Source organism: Triticum aestivum, chromosome 6D (genome assembly GCF_018294505.1).
Source record: "Triticum aestivum cultivar Chinese Spring chromosome 6D, IWGSC CS RefSeq v2.1, whole genome shotgun sequence".
Classification (NCBI taxonomy): domain Eukaryota; kingdom Viridiplantae; phylum Streptophyta; class Magnoliopsida; order Poales; family Poaceae; genus Triticum; species Triticum aestivum.
In genome coordinates, this window is record NC_057811.1 from 106,845,117 (window position 1) to 106,869,055 (window position 23,939).

General features: G+C 49.1%; 1 long non-coding RNA gene across 1 annotated transcript; it reads left to right on the forward strand.

Moving 5' to 3' along the window:
• Positions 1-7,143: 7,143 nt before the first annotated feature.
• LOC123141249 (uncharacterized) lies at positions 7,144-9,081 on the forward strand. Its single transcript, XR_006470213.1, has 2 exons — positions 7,144-8,072; positions 8,653-9,081. It is a non-coding gene; the product is annotated as an uncharacterized lncRNA (long non-coding RNA).
• The last annotated feature ends 14,858 nt before the right edge of the window (positions 9,082-23,939 follow it).

Sequence of the window (23,939 nt, forward strand, 5' to 3'; positions counted from 1 at the left end):
CCCGATGTGTGTAAATACAACATGGCATCACAACAAAACTCTACGACTTAAAGTATTTATTCATTAGGCTCCGAGGAGCCAAGTATTACAAACATGGATCTGATGACCCAGCATTCAAGTCATACAAGCAACAAGCACAAGCGGAAGCTTAACTTGTCTGAGTACAGACAACTACAAATGAAAAAGGCTGAGAAGCCTGACTATCTACAAGACCCTGCCGAGGGCACAAGATCGTAGCTGAGGTAACAAGCTAAACGTCGAAGTCCACGCGGAACTACTAGTGAGACTGAAGTCTCTCTGCAAAAACATAAACTAAGCAAACGTGAGTACAAATGTACCCAGCAAGACTTACATCAGAAGTAGCTACATATGCATCAGTATCAACAAAGGGGGTGGTGGAGTTTAACTGCAGCAAGCCAGCTTTGACTCGGTGGCTATCCTGAACTACGACTGCAAGTAACTCTTTTGGGGTGGCGCACACGAGTCCACATATTCACCAATCAATACACCACTATGGATCCGCTCCCGTCTTCCTACGAGAATGCCATCCATAGCACTCACGCTTAACTTGCGCATTTTAGAGTATCCACTTTCACTTGTCTATGAACTATACAGGCAACCCAGAAGTCCTTTATCGCGGACACAGCTATTCGAATAGATCATTTATAACCCTGCAGGGTGTACTTCTTCACAAACGCTCTCGCCACTTACCACCATGTACACGTCGTGTATCTCGGCAACCTTCAAGCGGAAGCCTGGCGAGGGAGTCGGCCACGACCTGACTAACCACACAAGTCTCTAGTCCAGGTCTATCGCCTATTCGGGTTCCATCCGCGAGGAGATCTGACCGAGGTTTCGCTCACAGCCCCAAACGATGTGTGCAGGGTTCCCGAGACACCAAACAGGAGACTCGATACACCGGGCCACGGTGTATCTACCGCATCATAGCCCACCCCTAGGGTCAGCACTACGCACGGCTTCCAACACATATCCTACAAACACCAGAAACTAATTGCAACTCCTGGACAGAGATCAAGGCGATTAATAAGTCGAGAGAGTCAATTAAGGATCCCAATGTGTGGTAGTAGTTGTTCATGGATCACAAACATAGAACTCAGTTCCTGAGGACGGTTTCAATGAGACAACCCACATGTACTCCTACATGGCCTCTCACCGCTACCTTTACCAAATCGTGTTCACACACTTAGTTGTCAACAGTAAGACATGTTCACCACATTTCAATTCATCCCCGATGAATCAGACCTGACTCAACTCTAAGCAGTAGCAGGCATGACAACAAGCATGAATGAGTAGGCACATCAGGGCTCAAGCAACTCCTACTCATGCTAGTGGGTTTCATCTATTTACTGTGGCAATGACAGGTCATGCAAAGGAAAGGGGTTCAACTACCGCAGCATGTAACAGTTGAATCGTTGTTGTCCTAGTGCAGTAAAAGAGAGCAGGAGTGAGAGAGTGGGATTGTATCGGAATGAACAAGGGGGTTTTGCTTGCCTTGCACTCCTGAAGATAGTATAGTTCTTCATCGGTGTCATCGATCTCATCGTCGGAACCACGTTTACTGAGAGGGGACAGTTACCGGCAACAGAGAGAAAACACAATCAATGCAATGCACAATATGATGCATGATCATGACATGGCAACATGCTGTGATTTGAGCTAATGCATCTAGCAACCAGATTAAATGAAGTTGGTTTGAATCAAAGATTCAAAGTCAACTCCATATGTGAAGATTCAAGTGCCATTTGTTTGATTTGCCCTAAACAGTAGCGATAAGTTGTTCTAACATGCATGAAAATGGTGCAGATGGATACATTGGATTTTTCTGATCATTTTTCATATATAAATCTTTTCCTTTGGAGCTACAAATTAATTTCTATGATTTTTAGACGTTTATAACATTTTCTGAAATAAATAAACCATTTAAGATTTATTTAAATTCCAGAAAAGAATTACTGCGTCGGCATGATGTCACTGTGATGTCAGCGGTCAACAGGGCCGGTCCATGTCAAACCTGACCAGTGGGGCCCGCTGGTCAATGACCCAGTGCTGCCTAGGGTCACAGACAGGTGGGGACGGGTCAACGGACACGTCAGCATAGGTAAAACTGACACGTGGGTCCATGGTAATTAGATTAACCTTAATCTATTTTAGTTAGCCGGTTAGTTTGGCGGTGGGGCCCGGTTGTCATTGACTCCAGGGGGTAATCGGTAGGGTGCTTAAGCCCTAATGATGGTGCCACGTCAGCGGCCGCCGGGGTTAGTCGCGGGCGACGAAACAGAGCGGCGGAGGCGCTCAGAACGGCGCCACAGGCGTGGGCTGGGCGCGTGGCTTGGTCCTACGGCCAGCTGGAAGAGTGCCGCGTCCAACGGTGCAGGTGGTTGAGCGCGCGGTGGCCGGGAACGACGCTGCTGAGCGTTTGGGCGGTGGCCGGAGCTCGGGTGATGACGGATTCGTCGCTACGGTGTGCAAAACGAGCGGTTCTCTACACCCACGATACGTACGCATGCCCACATGCCCTTTGGACACACTGGCATGACCAAATGGTCGCCAGAGCAACGCCGGCGACGGGCCCGAGCGGCGGCTGGATTTGTCCATGGTAGAAATCGTGGCTAGAGAGCGAGAGGAGCAACGGGGTTAGGGGGGAAAGTACCGGCAGCTCACATCGCATCGTATGCAGGGCTCGGTGGCTCGGGGGAGGCTCTGTAATCCGCGGGGCGGTGATCGCGATCTCGGGCGTCCGAGCTTGAAGACGACGGCGTAGTCGACGCTGTGGAGCGTCCGGGCTTGCGCGAGCCGATGGAGAGGTTGAAGGAGAGACGAAGTAGCTTGGGGGCATGTCCACGGGGCAGGGGAGAGCGGTGGGCACGGTGCTTCTTGTGGGCGCTCTTGGACGCGAGCGAGGAGAGCGGGGGAGAGAGACAGAGGAGAGGTAAGGACGAGGGAGAGGTCGAGGGGGTCGAGGGGGAGTGCGTGGCGTTCACAGCCGCGTCGGGGAAGCGGCGGGAAGCAGGAAGTGGCCTCGCGCGTGGACGCGCGCGGAGAGCACGCGCCTTCGTCCTCCTGGCAGGGGAGGAAGATGACAGGGGGAGGCCAGTGGGTTGGGCCTTCCAGCGCTGGGCCAAGTGGGCGCCAGGTAAGCCACAGGTGACCTCTCTCTCCTTTTATTTATGTTTTCTATTTGCTGTCTTTGTTTTTTGGATTTGGTAAAATACTAAACCACTTTATAAAATCCTAAAATAAATTGTGGCCACATACTGGATTATTCCCAATAGCCCTCAATTATTTCAGAATTATTAGAGCATTTAAAATAATTATAGAATTGAAATGCCCCAATTCAAATACAATATGAGTTAATTCAAAAATCCAGAATGTCCTAGAAATATGTTCATCATTTTTGGCAGAGGTTTTCACCTTAATCCAAAATCATGAACTTTTCTGGAGGGCACTTTGGTTCATTGAAAAGATATGAATTTGAATCTAGTTGAATTTCATCATGTGCTAGGGTTTGAGGATCCCCATTTCAAATTCATTTAAGCTCAAACATGATGCATGAATGCAAATGCAACTAATTACAAGCAATACTCTAGGGCTGTGACAACTCACCCCACTAAACAAAAATCTCATCCTGAGATTCAAGACGTGAGGTAAGTAGAAAGAGGGGACACAAAGCTAACACGATCCAGGTTCCTCCTCATAAAGGCGTTGATTCAATCACCATCTTTGTATCATCGTCTTCCTCTGAGAACTCCAGCCAACATGACAACGAGAGGAAAAGGAAACTCTGGAAGGATCGATCTTCTCGAAGATCGAACAACTCAGGATCAACTCACGGAATGAGACATAGCAACATCTCTCGAGCTAAGACACGAAGCACACATCTAGGGGGGATGGAGTGGAACAGATGACGAGGGTTCACTAGGTAGACAACAAGTCCACACCTAAGAGGGTGGTGAACGGTTGTCAACGTAGCGAGGATTTGAGTTGCCATGATACCATAACGAGACACCCTAGAGAAGGATGACTCGTAGAATTACCCCCTTAAGCGGCAAAAAGAATTACTTTTGATATAAGGATCATTGAAACTCTTCATACCAGGCTAAGGCAGTCACAATCGATCTTTTGAAGGAGTTTGAAAGAATGACATACTCGGACTAGAATGGATGATGTGGACTACCTTGTTGAAGACAACGCAATGGATGATTTTTAGGTATCAACGGAAATGGATGGGACCCATGGTAGGACCACTTCTGAAGATGATTCTAAACAGCAATTGCTGAGAAGGGCAGCCCATGGAAAATTTGCACAATGGCGGTGCCAGCTGGGAACAAAATGTAAATGTTGGAAATGTTCGGACCATCATATCTGCCTGAGATTCAGATCTAGTTGGTAACAGGATATTTCAAACTCATCATGTCTGAAAAGGAAGGATTGCAACACAAATCAACGAGATGATGTTGCAAGATTCTCAGGAAATGAACTCCGATAGCAAACTCCAAAACATGAGCGGGTTCTGCTATACACATGTGAACATGTTGTCCCAGACAAGCATGACCACATAGTAGTCTTATAATAAAACACTACTGAGTTCAGGTGGGGAACCATAGTCGGGGATATTGAAGTCCTTGCATAAGGCATGCTCTTAAGAAGGAACTACTTCTCTTTAAACAAATCAATCAATGGCTTGGTGTGTTAGGGAATTCATATGGAATGAAGATGATCAGTCTATCGGACCATAGAATACTTCGCACATGCATGACTGACTTGGGATGATTCCAGAGGAAGCAAAAACATACTTTCTCGAATTCACGGCGGCAACCTACATCAAATGCATGTGAATCAAAGGAAGTCGCTTCTTTCATCCAGACATAGGCTTCATGAACGGAACGAAGATAATACTTACAGAAGTTTCCAACACTAGCTTGATGTTCAACATGAATCATGGAGGAGAGAAAATGCTGCTGATGGGCTCAATAGCAACTCATAGGAATTTCCATATCACTGGACTTCCACCATTATGTGAACAATGTGATAGTATTGGTCAGACCAAAAGATATAATGGTGTATGCTCGAGGGGTCAACCATGAGTAAGACAACATTACGAATATCGTTGGTACTGATTTGATTTGATGATAGCCCATACTCAAATCAAAGTTTTGACAAGGCAATAGATTCAACAACTGATCACGAGGACCAATCGATGGATCGTCTTTCTTCAACACACACTCACAAAAGATATACCTTTGGAATGAACTAAGTCAGATAAACCTTTATCTTCCAACTCCCCAAGTTGTTGTTTAGCTCAACCGACTAGTTCAGGGTATCCAACACAGATTCCTGGAGAAGGGGTGATTTACAAGAAGCCAACATGATCACGAGCTCAACATAACAGTCAGGGGACAACCTGATGATACTTCCAAGAAGATAATCGGAAAATCACGAACCACCGATATGTTACTAAGCTCGAGAACAATCTTGCTCTTCAGGGCAAGATGATATGATCAAACGAGCGAGGGATTGACAAATTCCTAACTCATTGATCGAAGGGTGCACCAGGAAATGGACTAGGTAGCACGATCGATCTTAGAATGATGGCTCAATAACCAACACGCTAAGAATGGAGTTATCGTCCATTAAGTACCAAGCAACACAGTTGCTAGCGGTATTGATTTCACACATCACGATTGACTTGTCGGCATTCCGGTTACAATAACACGGAAACCGAGGAATGAACAATGATGCAAGAGGTATCACTGCGTCAAGAATTCACAAGACGTGGTTGCAATTCCTATGATATTCTCGACGTAAAGGGGGTAATACTCCAGGGTAGAACAGGCTAGAAGCTGGATTGGCATTCTAAACTGTGGAATACAATTGCTTTGACCCAATCCTAGAAATGGATAAGGTACTGGAGTTTGTTTCTCCTAGTCGTTCTGAAGTAGAATCGCTCGACGGCCACAAGAATAATAGGCATCGATGATCACGAATGCACACATACCTGTGACGCCCCGTTACGTCCGACAGAGTCAGGCGTAACGGAAGCCGTCACTTCAGAGTTGCGCCAGGATCAGTTAAGGAGAACAGTATCATGTACAAGACGGTGCAGCTGCCATGAGTAGGCAAGCTTTTATTACATTGACACCTCAAGTGTCGACTAAGCCTAAGCGACCATGACGATAGATCATCATCCACTTCTAGTTACGTGCCTTCTAAACCAACCATGGAGGGCATCTACTCTTCATAGCGTTGATTGTCGACTTCCTCATAAACATACTCCACTTCAGAATAACCGAAGTCATGAAGATGACCAGATTCATCATAAGTACCATTCTCTATCACCTCAGAGTTCTCATAACTCTCTTGTTCTGAAAAACAACATAAGTGCAGTTGAGTACGTATAAAATACGTACTCCGCAAGTCGCCGGGATAAGTGGATGCAAGAGTCTTTAAAGAGGAATAACTTTACCGGCCACGGCTACAACCACCGAGCCATTAGCTCAAAATACTTTGTAGGTAAAAATATTTTCCCTTAACCCTTTTTGTTGAAAACCAAATTTTATTTATAAAATCTACTGGCGACAGAGCGACGTGGGATCTTACATCCTCTGTTAGAGGAAAACCCACACGACGCACTTCCAAACCCGGAAACTGGGAGTGATATCACATTTACTCTGATCAGAGGTGTACTGATTTACCCATAGCATCACTTGGTCCAAGTCGTCCATGCGCTACTCGTGCACATGACTAGACCAAGGAACCAGAACCTTTAACCAGCCCGTACACTACCTCTGCTTTTCCACCTTGCCTTACTAAAGGCCCGTAGGTCGAGACACCTGACCGGCGGTCCCGCCCTAGGGTGACTGTACCTACCCGGCTACAGCCACCTTCTCACCCATGCAGAGGCAGCTACTTGGCATGGGTAGTTGGTTCAGCCCGTCCCATTCCAGGTCTATGGTCAGTATGGTTTGCGCCGCTTTTGAAGTAAGCGCCAGTTGGTTGTGTCCTAATGTGATACCCTATGTAGAGGAGCCCGCCATCCAAGCCGACCATCCCTGGGTTGCTTTCACCAACATGAGCTCCCCTACCCCATGAAATATTTATTTATATTGTAACCCTACCCGGGTCACAACTACTTAATACAGATGCTTCACCTGATCTGGTCCAATTGCCAAATCAGTGGATCCACCTGATCCAAATTTCATTTTATTTATGAAAAATATTTATTTTAAAATCTTATGCAAAATTTTGGAAATGACCCATAGCCCAGAAAACATTTATCAAGACATGGTCAAGGAGATGACGACTTGCCGGATAGTGCTTCGACCAACTCGGAACCACCGGGCGTGGCTCCTACGGATCCGAGATCAGCTCCTGATAATTATTTCACAACCATGTTTATATTTCCTAATTTAAAATCTAAAGATCCAGCAACACGGCCATGTTGGGCAAGCCATAATTAATTAACTAGGTTGTGATACGTCCTAGTGTTTCATTGAGAGATAAAATGCATCAAACCATCCAAATCAGAGTAGCATGCACGTATGCCATCCAGTCTAGAGAGTAAAAAAATGATAAGTAAAAAGGAAACAGTAGCCTGCACTACTAGTACTTTACTCGTTGAACCCAGCTCGTTCCTCTCCTCGTCTTCTCTGCTATCCCAAGAACAGAACCAGCCACCCACCTCTCTCTCTCTCCCCAAGAACAGAGCATGGCCGCCGCCGCCTCGATCTGCCCCGTCCGGGCATCTCCGGCGACACGGTGGACACCTACAGATTCTCCTCGTCTCCCTCTATCATTTCCCCCTATTTCTTTTATCCGCCGCCGCCAAAAACGTCGCCACCACTCAATCCTAGCGCCGCCTGATTCAGGTCCGGTGGGCTTGCCTCCGGCTGCAGCGGCAACGATGTCTCCATGCCTACATCCTCCCCCAGCGCAGCCACACACACGAGGCGTGCAGCCACGGGCGTCGGGCGTGTGCGGCTTCACCGGCGTTGCTCGGTCGCATGGCTCTGCTGCTAATGGTGTGGACTAGCCACATCATATTGCTACTACTGGTAAGTACTAATTCTGATTCCTTCTGCATAAGTGTTCCAAATTTCACATCGAGTGCCTGCTAGATGTCAACGTGGGTGTGCATATAGTGTTCATTTTATCTCAGGCCCTACTATTGCCCACTCAGCCGTATTGCCTTCTTTCTCTTTGTTTATCTCAAGGCCATGAGATTAATCAAGATTTAATCTATGGCGTGGTCATGGTATTGCTACTGATTAGATCTAAATGATGTTCCTAACTAGTGCTACTCATCCTTGAACACCATATAGAAGCAAATAGTGGCAGTGAAACTCCAAAATTAATTACTTGTGAGTAGATTATAAACATCAATCACTCAATTTTTGCTACATATTGGCAGGGATTAATAATTAGAACAAGGTAGTATACACAGGAAGATTGATCTTTTGGATACACACATACATGTCTTAGCAAGTTACTAGTACTTAGGATTTGATTCTTGGCATGTTAGATCTAGTACAAGCCATAGATGTCATTCACAGAAACTTTTACAAGCTTTTGCAATTGATCTAATTAGTTTTGATTAACTTGGGTGTTTACGCAAACATTTTGTTCTTTTTACAGCAAGATAAATAGATCAAGGTGAATAGATGCTCATGGACTGATTCAAACCGAGGTGAAGATAGACAAGACGTCAAGCAAGAAGGGCTAACACAACAAGGTACTTGATTAGTACCTGATGGCGCATGCGACCCAAAGGGCTTCACCGCAGTGAAGGACAACAGTGTGGCAGAAGGTGAAAAGGCAAGTGGTGGTGGTACTCCATTGTATATGTGTGTGTGAGGTGGAATGGACCACAGTGAAAGGAATGGCTCCTATTTATAGTGGGCTTAGTAGCTATGTCGGTTTGGAGAGGCATTACATCTGGCATGCATGCGTGGTTAGGCTTGCATGCATGCCTCCACTTGTGTCTCTTGTAGGCTGTACTAGGGACAAGTGTAATTTGCTTGACTGGCCATTAGTTGGCATTTACTTTATGTGAAAAAAAAATGAGACCAAGATCTGATTATAAATTTGTAGAATACATGGAGGTTTGGAAAATATTTTGTTGTGCATCGTCAAATGCTATTTGCTATAATAAAAATTAAATGTCAGGTGTTTCCATTATTTTTAATTAATGTTTGGGCAACGCGGTTGAAATTATTTTTATCTAATTTTGACGGTTCTTACATCCTATCCCCCTTAGAGAAAATTTCTTCCTCGAAATTTGTTAAGTCGCACCTCGAAAAGGTTAGTGTTGAGGATATAGACCTTAGAGTCACCCGCCAGGAGGGGCCGGGTTACTCGTATGGTCGTTGCCAGAAGACCGGAGCCAAGCTTGAAGACGATGGGCCAGAGATGGGCTAAGACCCGGATACGGCTTAAGGCCCATAGTTATAATCATTATTATGGTAGAACTTGTAGTGTAAGGCAAGTATGATTGAGAGTCCGAGCCGGAAACTCTTATGAGCCGGCCGGGACTCTAAGGGCTGCTGGGCGTCAGCCTCCCTATATAAGGGGACGACCCGGCAGCGTTTTAGGGACAAGAACAATCTCATCGAGAGCCGGGCATAGCAGTTTAGCTCCCTGGTGATCGTAACCCTAATCAATACCACCTCAAACTGGACGTAGGCTTTTACCTTCACCGTAAGGGGCCGAACCAGTATAAACCCTCGTGTTCCTTGTCCCGCATTAACCCCTTCAAGCTTCCTAGTTGCGATGGCTCCACGACTAAGTCCTAGCTCGAGGACATCTGCCGTGACAATTCCACGACAGTTGGCGCCCACCGTGGGGCCAGCGCACGGTGGATTTGAGTTCTTGAAGGGCAGCTTCGAAGGGCTCAAGGGATACGCTGTGGGCCGGATGACCAAGAGTCGTCGCGGCAAGCTCTACATCGACGATGCAAACTGGGGCCCCGACGCCGGCTCAATTGAGTACGGGTACCGGGTCCCCTTCGGCGGAATTCACGTTTTCATTGGCAAGATTGGTGAGCCGAGCCCGGAGCCGGGTCTCTGCGCTGATCTCATCGAGACGGCTCAGCTTGCGCGACCCGCCCGGGCCCGGCCTGCCTGAAGGCATGCTTTTGTGGGGTGTATCCATGGAGGACTCTCCGATCGATCTAGATCTGGTGATGAGACGGCCGCCGGCTCTGACGGCGAGTCGGCCACCGATGAGTCAAACTCGTTGTACCAACTTCAAGATGGCAGGCTCATGGGTTGTTCCGATGGTGACAGTATTCCGGACCTATTTGAGCCGCCAAGTCAGGTTGGAGTTTTTATGGCTGGTGCGCAGCCTGTTCAGAACCCCGCTGCTGGAGCGGGAAACCCAGTGCCTTCTCCGGCTCAGGTGCTAATGGATCTCACGGACAAGATGACGGCCCTGTTAACCACCACGGTTGACCCGGCGGATCAAGCTCGGCACGATGCGGAGGTGGCACAGTTAAAATTGGATCTAGTGAAGGCTAAAGAGGATCTTGCAGCGGAAGGGATCAGGCTGGCTGCAGAGAGGGCGGCTCTCGATGCCCAAACTCAGCTGATCCAGGCGCAGTCCTTCCAACTCACGATGGATCAAAACGCGGCCAATGAGGTCCTGAGAAGGAGGCATCAAAAGGCCCAATCTCGACTCCCTCCGGTTTACGATCCACGCAACCTCTTCAACACGCCAGGTGCAGGGTCTAGTAACCCGCCGGGGGTCATAGCGCCCGGGTCTGGACCCCTTATTCAGCCACGAGTGATGGGGCCTCCCCAGGTGCCCCCTGCCCCGCCTCAGTATGTGCCAATACCCCCGGGTCATTATAATAACCCGCTGGAGAACATGGTCGCTGCGGCAGCACGGCTGGCGGCTCTACCAGTTGACGGCGACTCTCCGACGGCTATTGAGACCCGCCGGGTCAGGGAACTCCTTCAGACAGCACTGGCGCAGCAAGAGCCATACTCCTACAGCCGGGACAGGATCCACTCGACCCCTCGTCCAGGCCAGAGCCCGAGTTACAGCCGGCACATGGTCTCAGCAACCGGCTCAAGTAACGTCCGACGCCATGACCCGCCCCCTGGCCATGGCCCGGCTCATAGTGGAGCCTTTTACGCAGCAGACCAAGCGCGGCAAGAGGTGGAGCAAGTACCTCAGTTGACGGCTTACCAGAGCCCCCCCCCGGCTTATCCGAGGACTTCCATTGATGTGGGTATCCCTACCAGGACCGGGGGTGTCCCTTGTTTAGTGCCAGCTATCCGTAATGAACGTCTACCTAAGGAATTCAAGGGCCCTAGGAAGGTGCCTAACTACACAGCTGACTTACAACCCGCAGCCTGGATCGAGAGTTATGAGATGGCTATGGAGCTACTGGAGGTCAGTGAGGCGGCCATGGCCAAGTATTTCACCATGATGTTAGATGGGACTGCCCATACTTGGTTGAAAGGGCTACCACCGAATTCCATTGGGTCTTGGGCTGAGCTGAAAGCCCGGTTCATCCAAAACTTCAAAGATACCTGTAGGCAGTCTATGTCAATTGTGGATTTGACTAACTGTAAGCAGCAGGAGGGTGAGTCCACGACACATTGGGTTCGCCGGGTTAAGGAGATCATACACTCGTCAGACAAGATGGATGCCGGCTCAGCGGTTTTAATGCTGGAGCAAAATTGTCGTTTTGTGCCCCTGAAGATGAAACTCGGGCGGCTTAAGCGCGACTGCAGTGATATGGGTACACTAATGGCAGCTCTTGTCAAGTACGCCGATTCTGATGGTACCAAGGATCCCCCTTCAGATGATGAAAGGACAGGGAAGGGAAAGAAGAACGGCAATGGCAAGGGTCCTCAGTTTAAGCCGGGGAACCAAGGAGGAGGCAAGCGCAAGGCAGATGGCAGCCTAGAATTTGTGGCCAACGCCAGCGCACAAGGCAACAACCAGCGACGCAAGGGGAGGCCCCCTCCCCGAGGCGGCGGGTCAGGACCTTCACTGGAGCAGCTGTTGAATGAGCCTTGTCCGAGGCACGGCTCTAGAGAGAAGCCAGCGACTCATCTGTGGAAGGATTGTGCAATCATGAAGGCCTTTAAAAACTACAATGGCCCGGGCGGTGGCTCAGGTGCCGGCGGCTCAGGCGCCGGCGGTTTTCATGGCCCGGGGGGCGGCTCAAATTCTGGTCCTCAGAACGGTGAAGGGGGCTTTAATCAACAGTCTGGCCAGGGTCATCAACAGCACCAGGGGGGTTATCAGACCAATCCAAAGCAGCTCAGCGGTGGACAGTATCATGTGTTTACCACTAGTTTGTGCAAGCGGGATCAGAAGCTTCACAAGAGGGCTGTGAATGCTGTTGAGCCGGCAGTCCAACGCTACTTACGGTGGTCTGAACAGCCTATAGTGTGGAGTAGGGAGGATCACCCTCCCCGGGTGGATAACCCGGGCCACTTGGCCTTAGTGGTGGCTCCTCAAGTGGGAGGATATAAGTTCACAAAGGTGCTCATGGATGAAGGCAGCAGCATCAACATCCTCTATTATGAGACTTTTCGCCGTATGGGGTTGTTGGATAAGAACCTCAGCCAGTCAAACACTATCTTCCATGGTGTGGTACCTGGTAAGTCGGCTTATCCAGTCGGCAAGATCGAATTGGAAGTGGCTTTTGGTGATGAGAACAACTACAGGGTGGAGAAATTGACCTTTGAGGTGGTCAAGATAAGAAGTCCATACCATGCTATATTTGGACGGCCGGCTTACGCCAAATTCATGGCACGGCCGTGTTATGTGTACTTACAGCTCAAGATGCCGGGTCACATTGGGACCATTACGGTTCACGGCAGCCGGAAAGTGGCTCTGGAGTGTGAGGAAGGCGATGCGGCTTATGCAGAATCTGTTTGTGCTACAGAAGAGTGGAAGTTTTATAAGGACAATGTTGACCCAACAGATATGACCTCTCTGAAGAAGCCGACCACGGAGAATGAGCCGGCGATGAAATTTAAGTCGGCTGATGAAACAAAGCTTGTTGATTTTGTTCCAGGAGATTCATCTCAGCAGTTTAGCATCAGTGCCAACCTGGATCCAAAATAGGAAAGCGCGCTCATCGAGTTCATCCGTGAGAATAGGGACATCTTCGCATGGAAACCCTCTGACATGCCAGGTGTACCTAGAGAACTCGCTGAGCATACTCTCAATGTTGATCCTAAATTTAAGCCGGTCAGACAGTTCCTTCGGCGGTTTAATGAAGAGAGGCGGAAAGCTATTGGTGAAGAGGTGGCCCGGCTCTTGGCGGCCGGGTTTATCGTTGAAGTCTTTCACCCAGAGTGGTTGGCTAACCCGATGCTCGTACTCAAGAAGAACGGCACCTGGCGGATGTGTGTGGACTACACGGACTTGAACAAGGCGTGTCCGGCTGATCCTTTTGCCCTCCCCCGTATTGATCAAATCATTGATGCTACGGCAGGTTGTGCACTTTTAAGTTTCTTGGATGCTTATTCCGGTTATCATCAGATTAAGATGGCAGTTAAGGACCAGGAGAAGACGGCGTTCATCACTCCCTTCGGAGCCTTCTGCTATGTGTCTATGCCCTTTGGACTCAAGTGTGCACAGGCGACTTACCAGCGTTGTGTACAGAACTGTCTTCATAAACAGATTGGGCGTAATGTTCACACTTACGTGGACGATATTGTGGTTAAATCCATAAAAGAGGAAACCCTGATAGATGATTTAAGGGAAACCTTTGATAATCTCCGGGTCTATAAGATGATGCTTAACCCGGCCAAGTGTGTTTTTGGTGTTCCTGCAGGCAAAATCTTGGGCTTCTTGGTTTCTGACAGAGGCATTGAGGCTAACCCGGAGAAGATCAAGGCCATCACCTCCCTGGCTAAGCCGGCGTGTATAAATGACGTTCAGCGCTTGGCGGGTCGCATCGCTGCTTTAAGCCGGTTTATAAGCCGTTTGGGTGAGAAGGCCATGCCCCTATATCAGTTGATAAAGAAAACTGATAACTTCGTCTGGAATGATGCAGCTAATACCGCTTTTGAGGATTTGAAGAAGCAGCTGGCAGAGCCCCCAGTCCTTGCTGCTCCGGTTGACAAGGAGCCCTTACTACTATACGTGGCGGCAAACGCACGAGCCGTCAGTGTGGCTATTGTGGTGGAGCGCAAGGAGGAGGGTAAGGAGCATCCGGTTCAGCGGCCGGTTTATTATGTCAGCGAAGTGCTCATTGAGTCCAAGCAGCGGTACCCGCATTGGCAGAAGCTGGTGTATGGTGTGTTCATGGCGAGCCGGAAATTTAAGCATTATTTTCAGGGTCATCCCATCACTGTGGTCAGTTCTGCCCCTCTTGGTGATATCATTCAAAACTGAGAGGCCACAGGGAGAATTGCTAAGTGGGCTATAGAACTTGGACCTCATGGTCTCAAATATGACCCACGCACTGCTGTAAGTCTCAGGCCTTGGTGGATTTCATCAATGATTGGACAGAGTCACAAGTGCCCGAGCAAAAGCCGGATAACACATATTGGACTATTCACTTCGATGGGTCCAGGCAGTTGGAGGGCTCGGGGGCTGGTGCTGTACTGGCTTCCCCTAAAGGCGACAAGTTCCATTATGTGCTACAGTTGATGTTTCCTTGCACTAACAATGCGGCTGAGTACGAGGCCTTGCTCCACGGTCTTCGGATGGCTAAGGAGATGAGCTTGAGCCGGGTAAGGTGCTTTGGTGACTCAGACTTGGTGGCTCAACAAGTATCAGGCAAGTGGGATTCCAAAGATCCTCTCATGGCGGCTTATCGCCGCGAGGTTGATGCAATTGCTGGGCACTTTCAGGGCTACCAAGTAGAGCACATTGATCGCAGGAAGAACGAGGCGGCTGATGCTCTAAGCCGGCTAGGCTCTCAGCGAAAGCCGGTCCGCCTAACACTTTCCTGGACGTCCTGTATAACCCTTCGGTTAAGTTGCCTACAGAGGAAGACTTGGCTGTCCCTGACCCGGAGGCACGATTGGTGGCGGCTCTTCATGTCATACCAGACTGGACGATGCCATATCTGGCTTATATGACCCGGGGCGAGTTGCCTGAGGATGAAACTTTGGCCAGGCAAATAACCCGGCGGGCTAAGTCAATGATCGTTATCGATGGCGAATTGCATCATCGCAGTGTCACGGGAGCATTTCAGCATTGTGTCTCCCCTGAGGAGGGTCAAGAGATCTTGCGTGAGATCCATGAAGGGGATTGTGGCCATCATGCCGGCTCAAAGTCCCTTGTGGCCAAGGCTTTCTGTCATGGTTTTTATTGGCTGACGGCTCATGCTGATGCAGAGGACTTGGTCAGCAAATGTGATGGTTGCCAGAGGTTTTCACGACAGGCTCACGTGCCGGCTCAGGAGCTGAGGATGATCCCAATCACTTGGCCCTTTGCGGTCTGGGGGCTTGATATGGTTGGGCCTTTTAAAAGGTCCAAGGATAAGAAGACCCACCTCTTGGTGGCAGTGGACAAATTCATAAAGTGGGTGGAAGCTGAGCCAGTTAGCAAGTGCGATGCAGCCACGGCGGTTCAATTTATGGAAAAGGTTATTTTCCGCTTTGGCTTTCCGCACAGCATCATAACTGACAATGGCACCAATCTCTCCAAAGGCGCCATGGAAGAGTTTTGTCAACGAGAGCATATCCGACTTGATGTTTCCTCAGTGGCTCATCCTCAATCCAATGGTCAAGCTGAGAGAGCTAACCAGGAGATTCTGAAGGGCATCAAGCCCCGGCTTTTGGTCCCTTGGCAACGGACGCCGGGTTGTTGGGTGGAGGAGTTGCCCTCCGTCTTATGGAGCATCAACACTACTCCTAACAGGTCTACAGGCTTCACGCCTTTCTTCATGGTTTATGGAGCAGAAGCAGTCCTCCCCAGTGACATCCGTCACGACTCACCTCCCGTAGCGGCTTATGTTGAGACGGATAATGAACAGGCGCGCCAAGATGCTCTTGACTTGTTGGACGAACAGCGTGATGTGGCAGCAGCCCGTTCAGCAATTTACAAACAAGACCTGCGTCGTTATCATAGCGGCCGGGTCAAATCCCGGGTCTTCCAGGAAGGCGACCTTGTGCTCCGGCTCATCCAGGATCAAACAGATGCACACAAGTTATCCCCGCCTTGAGAAGGGCCCTTTGTGGTCAGCAAGAACTTGCACAACGGGTCATATTACCTCATTGACATTCGAGAGCACAAAGATTCACGTAAATCGGAGGAGGAGACCCGTCGGCCGTGGAACATAGCTCAGCTTCGGCCTTACTACACTTGATCCACCGGCTCTCGTGGTGTACATACTTCTCTCAGCCATGTATATATTATGATAAGCAATAAAGCAGGACCTCTGTCCTTTTTTCTCCTCCAAATATACACGTGTTGTTCTTATTGCAAGATTACATGATGATTTCAAGGAGGATCCGGCTTATGATCGTATTCGAATTTAGCCGTAAGCAGTAAAGTCACTTGGGGGCTTCCTGTTCAAACATGGGTCTTATTCGAACCAAAGAGAACATAGCTGTCGATACCCATTTGATTGGCAAAGTGTCGAGCTCATTGGGAAGTTACCTTTGGTCATATTTGAATCATAGTTTAACCCCTCTGAGAACCGACGTGGATCGTATTCGAATCAGCGTCGTTAAACAATTCTTGAAATCACTTGGGGGCTTCCTGTTCAAACATGGGTCGTATTCGAACCAAAGAGAACATAGCTGTCGGTACCCTCTTGATTGGCATCGCCACACCCACTGGGGGCTATGTGATCGTATCCGAATCTTAGCTTAACCCCTTTGGGCCGGGTATCTGGTCGTATTCGAACCGGAAGCTCCTAAGTTCTTATGTTTTATCACAAGTTTACTCTGATTATGTCAAGGTGTGTACGGCCGGGTCTCACTTTGCCGGCTTAACTTTGGTTTACCATGTTAGTTGACCGCCATGGGTGTCATTACGACAGGTAAATCGGAGTTAAGATACCAACCTTGTTCCCGGGTTATTTAAACCGGAAGTATGTTTACAGGCCGCTAAGTGTGTTATTACGGCTGTGTTAAGGAGATAATTGAGGACCAGTCTCTTTTGATTCATATTCCGGGTTATCTATCCAAAACACCTGATTCTCAGGGCGGTAAGCCGCCTTGAGACTTGTGATTTGCCTTTCTATGCAGGATACTTAAAGGTACCTCTTTGAGGTTGAGAAAAACAAAGGGATGATTATGACCCGGAGAAACATTAAAGAGACAACTTCAAAAGACCTTGGCATTCAATACGTGCACGATGGCACGGCAGAGATAGACTGTTGCACCTACTTTATTACAACACTCATCAAATCTAACAAGGGTGGAGCATTGTTTGGTAAACCGACAACCGAGTTACGATGCCCGCTGAGTGGAAGTCTCCGGCTCGTTCCTGTCCTCTCCTCCAGCTGATCCCAAGACTTGGAAGGTTGATGACTTCCAGTCGATGCCGCTGAGAGCCTTGAACTGGGCTTCCTCGTCAATTAACCCGGCCGGGTCAATCTCCGGGGCGAAGGTGTGCTGACGAGCCGGCGGGATCAGGTTGAGGGCTTCATAGCGAGGGGTTGGAATCCTCTGATTCTCCGCGTCATAACCCGGCTGGTACTTGGTCAGATCTGTGTCATTCCCGATGAGGGTGCCACCGGGCGTACAGCCTTCACGCACGCCGCGAAGTCCTTCTGATCGAAAGCTGAGCCGTCTTCCTTCAGGCTTGGATAACCCAGGGCGATGTCTGCCGGGTCTAGCTCCGGCAGGAATGCCTTGGCCCGGCTCAGCGCGGCGATTGCTCCGGCTCTCGCGGAGGCCCGTCGCAGCTCTTGGATCCGTTGAGGCAGAACGGCGAGCCGGCGCAGGACTTAGGCCAGATGAGTTGGCACCTCGTTGGATAGGGCCACCACAGCTAAGGCACGTTGTGACCCGGTGTAGAGCTGTTCCACCAGGGTATACACGGCCTTTAGCTTGGTGACCACACTCTGGTTGAGGTTGGCACTTCTGGGGCCTGTTTAACAGAATCAGATAAGCCGGCGGCAAGGATGAATACTGAGATATAAACATTCTGACATTGATGAAAGTCGGTGAGGCGACTTACCGAAGATGGCGACCACCATTTGGGAAACCTGGCGCTTTAGGCCGGAGAGCTCGGCGGTCTTCTCAGAGAGAGCCTTCTCCGCCTGTTCCGCCCGGGTCACCAGTGTGGCCTTCTCTTCGGCCCAGGCTTTTCTCTCAGCATCAAAGTCGGTCTTCAACTTTTCTTGAGTGGCGATGCTGGATACAAACTTGAGCGGCCTTCAATTTTTGCTCACAGCTTGTATAAATTTACGGGTTATTAACAGTTATTATATAAGTCCCAAGTGTTTTCCAGGCAAAGACACTTGGCAGTTGGGGGCTAATGCATATTGAATGTATCTATCTACATACTGCCGGCTCAATTGAGTAAGCCGGAACCTAAGTCTACAACATATTCAATCATAAGTCGTCGACTTGGGGGCTAGCATGGCAAAGGTAACTATGCAGTAAGTAAGAAGACAGCAGAAGGATACCTCAGATTTTTGTTGGATCTGGTTTACCATGGCGACCTCTGCATCCCGGCTCTTGTGCACCTGGCTGATGTAGCCAGAGACAAGCTCTCCAATGCTCAAGTTGGTGTAGTCGGAGAGGCCCAGGTTCACCCGGTGGGGCTGCAGCAACTCCCCCTTCGCGGAGCATTTGGCAGCACGGTCGGTCTCCCCGGCTCAACGAACTCTGTCCGGGTGATTACCACGTCCGGGTCGTCTGCTAGCGGAGCTGAGCCGGAGGCCTCCGGGTTAACCGAAGCTTCGGTCGTTGCCTTGGTAGTTGGGGCAGTGGCTTCAGGTGCCGTGTCCATTGGAGTGGTGGCTTCGGGGGCAGAGGCAGCTGGCGGCTCTTGAGCCGTCACCTCCGGTTCAGGTAAGTCCGGCACTCCGGCTGACCTGGTCTTCTTCGCTCTTTTGGTGAGCTTTGCCTGGGCGCTGAAAGGACAGAAACATTGAGCACAAAGAGAGTATGTACAGACAAGTATAATGTGAGATGGTTGTCATTACCCGGGCGCGGTCTTGAAAGTCGGAAGACTCGACTGCATAGAGTCTCCCGAAGAAGGGGAGGTCTCCTGATAATTGGAGTCAGAAGAATTGAGTGGCTGACGGATAACACCCGCCAACGGATGAAAAGGGTACAAGTGAGAAAAAACCTCAGTTCGACGCTTCCTTGTTGCGTCGGGTAACCCGGCGGAAAGATCGGTGTCCTTGTTGGTCCGGGTGTGACGCCGGCTTTCATGAACCTGTCGCTTCAAAATAAATTGAGGGTCTTGGTGAGCTAAAGGATGTGAAAAGCTTACTTTCCGGGTTACCCTTCGGACTTTCAGCTGTGGCAAGGGCTCTGAGTCGGAGGAAAGTGACATTACCTCTTCAACCACCGGGTTACTTGCGCCGGTGTCATCCTGTCAATGAGCAAGTATTGATAAGGCGGACAACAACAAACAGTGAATATAGTAAGGATTTAAATACTCAGGAGTTACCTCTGACTCGGAGCTGTCGCTTAATTGCATCAGCTCCGAAGCAGTAGGCCTGCTTCCTTTTTTGCGAGGGGCGGCTTTCTTGGCGGCTTTCTTCGCCTTCCTGGCTTTCTTGGCCGCCTCATGGTCATATTTGACCCGCCAGAACTTATCATCAGCCTGGAAAATACAATGATGGATTCTTAAAACGGTTCAGATGAAGGTTATATGCAGACGAAGATAAAAGTTAAAGTCAGCGGCTTACCGCTGGGGCTGGATTGGTCTTGCAGAACGGGGCTAACCCGGTCCTTCCGCAGTCTGCCAGGCTCTCGTTTAAAAGAGCCTTGGTCTCCTCCTCTGCAACGTCTTCTGGAAGATCATTGCGACTGTGCCTCTGAGGGTCATCCTTTCGCCCGGTGTATTCACACATTAAGCCGGGGCGGCAGCTCAATGGGATCACCCGCCATGAGATCCAGACCCGGACCAGGTCGATTCCGTTCAAACCGTTGCCCAGGAGGGCCTTGATTTTATTGATAGTAGGAAGAAGAGGCTGGCGCTCCGCTGGAGTCAGCTTGTCCGACAGTGGGTGAGTCGGCTCTAGACGTGTTGGGCGAAAGCCGGGCAGCGGGCTTTCGTCAGCCGGGGACGTATCTTGGCAGTAGAACCAAGTCATGTTCCAGTCCTTGGGGTGGCTCGGTGGCTCTGCATAAGGGAACAGACAGTCCCTACGCCGCTGGATGGAAATGCCACGTAGCTCCAGACTTGGCCCGTTGGCGCACTCATTCTGGCGGTTTAAGTAAAAAAGCTCTCTGAAGAGCAGCAGACTAGGTTCTTCTCCTAGGTAAACCTCGCAGAAGACTTGAAAATTGCAGATGTTGGATACGGAGTTGGGTCCTATATCTTGAGGCTCCAAGTCGAAGAAGTTGAGCACGTCCCTGAAAAACTTTGAGCCGGGCGGTGCAAAGCCCCGGCTCATATGATCTGCGAAAATCACTACCTCCCCATCCTTTGGCTGTGGTCTCTCTTCTGACGGGTCAGGGGCACGGTAGGACATGATTTCCTTCTTAGGCAAATATCCGGACTTAACAAAATTGGCTAGGGTCTCGTTGGTGACGTTGGACCTCATCCAGTTGCAAGTGATGGGAGCCTTGGGAGGCATGGTGAAAGTTGGTGGTCTATGACAAAAAGGAAAAATGTCCGGGTTAATTATAAGCCGGAGATCTACAGTTCAAAACTACGGTGGCGGCTTATGAAGGGGACTAATGGTATATACTCAAATACATTGGGTTATTCAAGCCGGAGGATTCTACGACGCATGGTTTCCTTTAAGCCGGAAGATTCTACGTCGCGTGGTTTCTTTAAACCGGAATTGTAAGCGGCCAAGATTCAATGGTTGCAGTTTTTACTAAGTGTGGTAAAACAGGTTTCACATATTGCAGTAACTTTTTTGGATCAAAATGGTCGGGCAAAAGAAAAAATTTCTAGACCTAGAAACAGTAGTGAGGGAGTTCCTGGGTTCAAACAGAGTTCTTATGCAGTTCAAGGAAGGCTACTTGCGTGTGAAATGGATCTTAAACAACCACCGCACTAGTTCTATGCAGAACTAACATCAAGCAGGAGCAGTAACTAGGAGAACTACCGAACTTGCGGGCAATGGTGACGAACACGAAGAACGTGGATGAACTCTACTGCAGATCTACTCTACGGGGTGGTGAGAACTTTCCGAAGCTGAAGAGGTGCGGGAGTCGCCGCCGTTTATCTGGTTCGAGTCAAGGTGATGCAGCGGCCGAGGTTGACGAAGACCGGAGGCGAGACGACGGCGGCGGAGTGCGAACTCAGTGAGAAAGGCAGCGGCGCGAGGAGGAAGAAGGGAGCGTGAGAAGAGCCCGTCGGGCCGGCCTATTTATAAGGCAAGGTCATAAGTGGGCGCGAGATTCAAGGAGACCACGGCATGGTTATCTCCCCCCACGACGCCTCGATTTTCGGAATGATAGTAAAAGCAAAGATCCGTTGCGGACCTGGCGGAGTAAAAAATGGACTTAATGGAGGATGACATCACGGCGGATTATCCGGAGTCCAGAGGATGACGTCACTCCGGGTTATGGCCTTCACATGAATGGTAAGCCGGAGATTTTTTCTGTCAGAAGAGTTGAAGATTGACATGAGCCGGCTCAAATCAATCTGGGGCCTAATGTTGAGGATATAGACCTTAGAGTCACTCGTCAGGAGGGGCCGGGTTACTCGTATGGTCGTTGCCAGAAGCCCGGAGCCAAGCTTGAAGATGATGGGTCAGAGATGGGCTAAGACCCGGATACGGCTTAAGGCCCATAGTTATAATCATTATTATGGTAGAACTTGTAGTGTAAGGCAAGTATGATTGAGAGTCCGAGCCGGAAACTCTTATGAGCCGGCCGGGACTCTAAGGGCTGCTGGGCGTCAGCCTCCCTATATAAGGGGACGACCCGGCAGCGGTTTAGGGACAAGAACAATCTCATCGAGAGCCGGGCATAGCAGTTTAGCTCCCTGGTGATCGTAACCCTAATCCATACCACCTCAAACTGGACGTAGGCTTTTACCTTCACCGTAAGGGGCCGAACCAGTATAAACCCTCGTATTCCTTGTCCCGCATTAACCCCTTCAAGCTTCCTAGTTGCAATGGCTTCACGACTAAGTCCTAGCTCGAGGACATCTGCCGTGACAATTCCACGACAGTTAGGATATTTTTCTCGGAGGTCATCTTCTTTTTCCCAAGTCGCTTCTCGCACCGGATGATTTCCCCATTGCACCTTGCAATATTTAGGTGTTTTACTCCTAAGTTTCTTTTCCTCGGTGTCCAGAATACGACTAGGATGCTCCTCATACGTTAGGTCCTTTCGGAGGGTTAATTCTTCCTCCGAGACTCTCTCAAATGGTGGCTTTACGCTCTTGCGTAATTGGGAAACATGAAATACGTCATGAACCCCTTGTAGGTGCGTTGGCAATTCTAATTTGTACGCCACCGTCCCTCTTCTTTTTAAGATCCGATAGGGACCAATATATCGCGGGCTTAGTTTTCCTTGTACTCCAAAGCGCTTGACACCTTTAATTGGTGAGACTTTTAAATAAACAAAGTCTCCGGGTTGATATTGTATATCACGTCGTCTCTTGTCCGCATAACCTTTTTGCCGGCTTTGCGCCGTCTTGGGCCGCTCTCCAATTATGCGAACTTTTTCCTCGGTCTCTTGGACCAAGTCGGGTGCTAAGAGTTTCTTTTCTCCGGTTTCCATCCAACATATTGGGGTTCGACATCTTCGACCGTATAAGGCCTCAAATGGGGACATACCAATACTAGCTTGGTAGCTATTGTTATAAGCGAAGTCTGCTAAGGGCAAGTGCTTGCTCCACGAGTCACCAAAATCTAGCACACAAGCCCTTAGCATGTCCTCTATGATTTGATTCACCCTCTCGACTTGACCGCTAGTCTGGGGGTGGTAAGCGATACTAAAATCCAATTTTGTTCCTAATGCTTCTTGTAATTTTTCCCAGAACTTGGATGTAAACATGGATCCACGATCTGACACTATTCTAGAAGGTGTCCCATGTAGAGCTACTATCCTGTGGATATATAGCTTAGCCAATTTTTCTCTGGAACAACCCGGGGCTAAAGGGATAAAATGGGCAGATTTAGTGAGTCGGTCAACTATGACCCATATGATCTCCTCTTGTTTTCTTGTTTTGGGCAGTCCGGTGATAAAGTCCATGTGGATTCCTCCCATTTCCATTGCGGAATTTGGAGAGGTTGCAACAATCCTGGTGGTCGCTGGTGTTCTTCCTTTACTCTCTTACAAGTGTCACACTCATCCACATACTGAGCAATTTCTCTTTTCATATTTCTCCACCAAAATGTACCTTTGACATCCCGGTACATTTTTGTGCTACCAGGGTGTATGGTGTATGGTGTGTTGTGTGCCTCCTGGAGTATTATTTGCTTAATATCAAGGATATTTGGCACACATAACCAAAGTGACGCGTCTTCTGCTATTCGGAACTCTGATGGTTGACCTTCTTGTATTCTGCATTTTTCCTCACAAATGAACTCATCTTTGGTTTGGTTTTCCTTGATTTCGTCCAACAAATTGGGTCTGATTGTTAATGTGGTTAGGATTTTCTCAACCGGTTTATGTATGAATTCAATTCCCATCATTCCCAGCTCATGTATCAGATGCTTATCATAGGTTCGGATCTTGACATGATTGCATGAGGTTTTTCGGCTAAGGGCATCTGCCACCACATTAGCTTTTCCTGGGTGGTAGTTGACACTAAGGTCATAATCCTTAGTGAGTTCTAACCATCGTCTTTGTCTCATATTCAACTACTTTTGCGTGAAGATATACTTGAGGCTTTTATGG